Genomic DNA, 6,000 nt, shown 5'->3' with positions numbered 1-6,000 from the left:
AGTTGCATTTATCGAACGCCATGTCAGAATTCTCTCAGACCCGTTGTTTGGTAACATTCAGGACTATGGTTCGGGTGTTGCCGGACTAAAGACTCATGCCAGATTCAAATCACAGTCCAGAGATAGACTAAAAGAAAGAATTGTCGCCACCACAGTAACATCTGTAAACATGCCTGAAAGAACAGAAGATCCAAAAGGGATGAAGAAAGCTGGATGTCTCTATTGCAGTCATTTGCACACATTGGACAAATGTGAGGAGCTCAATGCAAAGAAGCATAAGGAAAAAATTCTATTTTTGCGGATAAAGGGAGTTTGTTTTGCATGCTTATGTACTGGTCATATGAGCCGTGAATGCAATAAGCGCTTGACATGCAAGGTCTGTGGTCAAACTCATCCGACTATACTTCATATAAACAGACAACCAGTTTTGGAGCAACAAAGGGCAGCGTCCAACTTACAATCTACTGCAGCTACAACATGTGGACATACAGGGGTCGGTATGGACAAATGTGCTTTATCCATTCTTCCTGTAAAGGTGAAAACTGCAAAGGGAAACCATATCGAAACAACGTATGCATTCTTGGACGCAGGCAGTTCTGGTACTTTCTGTTCCGAACGTCTTATGAAGAAGCTGAATGCTGCAGGTAAAAGAACTAGCATCCTGCTACGCACAATGGGACAGGAAACAGTTGAAAATGTTTACTCATTAAATGACTTGGAGGTTGCCGGTCTTGACAGTAGTGATTTCTACAGGCTTCCCAATGTTCTTACCCAAGAAAACATGCCAGTGACTGCTGATGATATAGTGACACAGGAAGAGCTGGATCAGTGGCCATATTTGGCAAAGGTGAACATCCCAAGCATCAAGGCAGGTGTTGAGCTGCTGATTGGAGCTAACGCTCCCAGACTATTGGAACCATGGGAAATCATTAATAGCTGTGGGAATGGCCCATACGCTGTTTAAAACGGTTCTGGGCTGGTCGGTAAATGGTCCCCTGAATGGAAACAGTGGCACCATGGAGGCAGAGCTTCCCTCCTTTACAGCTAACAGAATTGGTGTGCACAAATTGGAGGAGATGCTGAATGCTCAATACAACTATGACTTCAATGACAGGAAAATGGAGGACGAGCAAATGTCAAGAGAAGACAAGAGGTTTATGGAAATCGTCGGAAAGTCTGCGAAGTTGGTGGATGGGCATTATAGCCTGAAAATGCCTTTTAGGAAAGAGCAGGTCACTCTTCCTAATAATCTATCTATCGCCAAGCAAAGGATTTTGGGACTCAAGAGAAGGTTTGAGAAAGATGAGCTGTTTCATCGGGAGTATGCCAGTTTCTTCACTGACATTATTGATAAAGGCTATGCAGAGAAAATACCTCAGCACCCGTTTGATCATGAAGAAGGAAAGGTGTGGTACATCCCCCATCATGGCGTCTTTCATCCCAGGAAGAATACTTTGAGGGTGGTATTCGACTGTGGGGCAACGTATAAGGGGAGATCATTGAATAATGAGCTTCTGCAGGGTCCTAACCTTACAAGCAGTCTGCTTGGTGTGCTCACAAGGTTCAGACTGGAGCCCATAGCCTTGATGGGAGACATACAGAAGATGTTCTATCAAGTCAGGGTCGCAGAAACAGACAAAACCTTGCTGCGTTTCCTATGGTGGCCAGAGGGTGACCTGAGGCAAGAGGTTGCAGAGTACTGGATGACGGTTCACCTGTTTGGGGCTGTTTCATCACCAAGCTGCGCTTGCTATGCACTCAGGAAGACAGCAGAGGACAGTCAGTTGTTGTTCCCTGATGAGGTGATCCAGACAGTGAGACAAAACTTTTATGTCGACGATTGCTTGAAGAGCACATCCTCTGAGGAAGAAGCTGTTCAGCTGATTAAAGATCTTACTGCTGTCTGTCAAAGAGGAGGATTTAATCTGACGAAGTGGGTCAGTAATAGTCGGAGGGTGCTGCGGACAGTCTCAGAGGAACACAGAGCCAAGGATTTAAATGAATTGGACTTGGACAGAGATAACCTACCCTTGGAGAAAGCCCTTGGTCTTCAGTGGTGCATAGACAGTGACGTCTTTCGGTTCAGAACGATGGAGAAACAAGGTTCTTACACTAGACGTGGCATGTTGTCTGTTCTTAGTTCAGTGTACGATCCTTTGGGGTTTATTGCACCAGTCACATTGCTGGGCAAAATCTTGTTGCAGGAGCTTTGCAGGAGAAAGTCTGGATGGGACGACGGCTTACCTTGTGATGTACTGCAGCAGTGGATGAAGTGGCTTGAAGAACTAAGTAGGCTGTCAGAGTTCAAGATCCAACGGTGTATAAAGCCAAGGGAGTTTGGACAGTCCACACTGGTTCAGCTTCATCACTTTTCGGATGCAAGTGAAGGAGGGTACGGCACTGTTAGCTATGCGAGGTTGGAGAATAATCAGCATAATGTTCACATAGCCTTCCTACTTGGCAAAGCAAGAGTTACACCATTAAAACCAGTTACAATTCCACGACTAGAGCTCACTGCCGCTGTTCTTGCTGTTCGGGTGGACAAAATGTTGAGAGCAGAGCTGCAGCTGGAATTGAAAGATTCACTCTTCTGGACTGATAGCACTTCGGTGCTGAAATACATAAAGAATGAAGACAAACGATTTCATACTTTCGTGGCCAACAGGGTGACATACATCAGAGATGCTACTAATGTGTCACAATGGAGGTACGTGAACACAAAGGATAATCCAGCAGATGACGCATCTAGAGGCAGGAAAGCAGGTGAGCTCCTGGCTGGCAGCAGGTGGCTTGAAGGACCTAGCTTTCTTTGGAGACCAGAAAGGTATTGGCCAGAAAGTATTGTGGAGAGTAGCATTCCAGTGGATGACCCAGAAGTGAAGAGAGATGTAATGGTGAATGCTGTAGTTGCTAACTCACCTAATGCAACTGACCAATTAATTACATATTTCTCGGATTGGATGAGGCTGAAGGTCGCTGTTGCTTGGTTCCTCAAGATAAAGGGGGTTCTCTTGAAATTGAGCCAAAAAAGGAAGCAACTGCAGACCTCCGATTCAGAGAAACAACCGACTCATTTGCAAGTAGAAATGAGAAAGATGAGAAGCACGTTTGGGGGTCAGAGTATTGCACTTGGTGATCTTGTGGAGGCAGAAACTGCAATAGTTCGCTTTGTACAACAGCAGCGGTTTAAAGCAGAAATTGATGCACTCTCATCTGGAAAGTCTGCAATCAGGAAAGACAGTCCAATATACAAACTGGATCCACGTTTGGAGGACGGTTTGCTCAGAGTTGGAGGAAGGCTTGGAAAGGCAGCTCTACCAGAGGACATAAAACACCCAATCATCCTCACAAAGGACCAGCACATTTCAGTGCTTATCCTTCGACATATCCACCAGCAACTGGGTCATAGTGGTAGAAATCACACGCTATCCAAACTAAGGAGGAAGTACTGGATCACAAAGGCTCCTTCAGCAGTGAGGAAGGTGATACATGATTGCTGGACCTGCAGACTCCATGCTGCCAAGGCAGGTGAGCAAAAGATGGCAGATCTGCCACTAGAAAGGATTTTACCTGATCTCCCACCGTTTACAAGCGTCGGCGTTGATTACTTTGGACCAATCGAGGTAAAGAGGGGAAGAAGCCTATGTAAACGCTATGGAGTGATCTTTACTTGTCTGGCAAGTAGAGCTGTTCACCTGGAGGTTGCGAACTCACTGGACACTGATGCGTGCATCAATGCTTTACGAAGATTTATAAGTAGAAGAGGCCAAGTATCCCAGCTGCTGTCGGACAATGGCACCAATTTTGTTGGAGCCAGTAGGGAATTGAAGGACGCTCTTGCTGCACTGGATCACAATCGCATCCAAAGAGCACTTATGCCAGCTGGAGTGGACTGGAAATTCAATCCTCCAGGAGCATCTCATTTTGGAGGAATATGGGAGCGCATGATTCGAACAATAAGGCGTGTTCTTAAATCTGTATTGCACCAGCAGCAGTTGGATGACGACAGCCTTCATACAGTTCTATGCGAAGTCGAGGCCATATTGAACGACCGGCCTATTTCCCAGCTGTCTGAGGATCCAAATGATCTTGAACCCCTCACCCCTAATCATATTCTCCTCCTGAAAGGCAAACCTGCTTTACCACCTGGGCTGTTTGAGAAACGAGACCTGTATATAAAACGGAGATGGAGACAGGTTCAATATATCTCAGACCTGTTTTGGAAACGGTGGGTTCAAGAATATCTGCCTCTGCTGCAAGAACGTCAAAAATGGAACAGAGAAAAAAGAAGCCTGATACCTGGAGACATCGTCATAGTGATGGATTCGACTGCCCCTCGAGGGTCTTGGCTGCTCGGGCAAGTGCTCAAAACCTTTCCTGACAAACATGGGTTCGTTCGGTCTGTTCGTCTTAAGACGAAGTTTAATGTTTTGGAAAGACCAGTTACCAAACTCTGTTTAGTAAATGCAGCCGATGATGTATGATGGTGCTGCAAGTGGCTCTTTGGTTCTGTTTGTTTGGTTTGAATTGTTAACTCTGTTTGTCGTTAACAATTAGGGGTCGGTGTGTAAGAGCCATATTTACCTGTATGAGGGAAAAGCAAATGTTATGCTCACTCTTCACCACTAGGTGTCGCTGCCCTGTCAGGCGCAGGTATTTATACAGGTCCTCTTACCTGGATAGGGTGTTTCTTTGACCCCGGAAGGGCACATGATTTTTGACCGCTGTGGCGGCTACAGAAAGTGTTTTGTTATGGAAGATTTGACTACGTATTCACTGTGAAATGGAATAATAAATGGTGTGAAGCACAGACGAGACGAGCCTCGGAGTCTTCAGTAACTCAGACACATTAGATTGTGAGCGGCCAGGCGCGTCAACTAAGTTTTTCCTGGGAGTCAAAGAACCAGTAGCTCGCAACAAAACGAGCTCCTACAAGTACAAAATACAATAAAATATAATAAGAAAAACTAAAAAATACAATAAAGTATAGTAAACTATTTAGATACAAAAAGTAGTCCAATAGCATAAAATAAGAAAAATGTGTCACTATCAACCGTGGCCTCCAAAGCACCAACTCCTGTGTCCTTGTGCAGTCACCAGTAGTGATAACTACTGAGACCCTGGGCATCCGTGTTGTCATGGTAACCTCCTATTGTCTGAAAGAATGAGTCGAACTGCTGCAGACTCCAGAGAAAAGTGTGCTCACACTCGCACAACAACAAACCATCAAGTCATTTCCGACCTCACCGACCGCAGGCTTAACCTCCCCAGCTCTGATGGGACGAAACGAACGACGTCAAACCAAAGTGCAGCAGGGGGGCGTGACGCAGCGCTGCAGACCAACACCTTTGACTTCTGTTTGTTTTTACAACTCAAGAACACGGTTTAGATGACACTCGTCGTTTATGGGTCAACGTCAGAGCCGATCATCAGAGCACAGATCTCATTGTTCAGTCATGACCACAGCCGAGCGCTGTAAGTTCACAGTTTCTCCCTTCAGGCCACGTCCACATGGAGACGCTGTTTGTGTAAACGATGTTTTACGTCATCCTCCAAATGGATCCTCGAAACGCACTTTTTTCAAACCAGGGTGAAAAAAACGTCCTTTACTCCAGAAAAGCTGCTTCAGAGTTATTACAGCCGCAGCAGGAAAACGATCAGCTGATCTGAGGGACTCCGGTGCTACTGAAGACAGGAGTCGAAGAGGAAGGAAGCCTGTCGACCGTCACTTTGAACGAAGTCTGCTCCCCACAGCACATCACAACATCTGATCGAATCAGTCGAGTCGGATTTCTCTCCCAGACATTCACCATTGCCACTTTGACATGTGACAAGTGGAGCTGACGGCGCAGAGAGAATCCATCTACGCTCAGAAGGAAACCTTCCACGTCATAAATAAAACAGACCTCGTCCCGTGGAAAGAAATGGCTGCATTTTCAGGTCGCTTTCTTGTAGGGCACTCGGAGCGCCTCGTTCACCCATTCACACTTGCTGGCAGAA

This window comes from Lampetra planeri, unplaced genomic scaffold, assembly GCF_965212315.1.
Source record: "Lampetra planeri unplaced genomic scaffold, kcLamPlan1.2.h2 scaffold_1171, whole genome shotgun sequence".
In the NCBI taxonomy this organism is placed as follows: Eukaryota; Metazoa; Chordata; class Hyperoartia; order Petromyzontiformes; family Petromyzontidae; genus Lampetra; species Lampetra planeri.
This window is presented reverse-complemented; position numbering follows the sequence as displayed.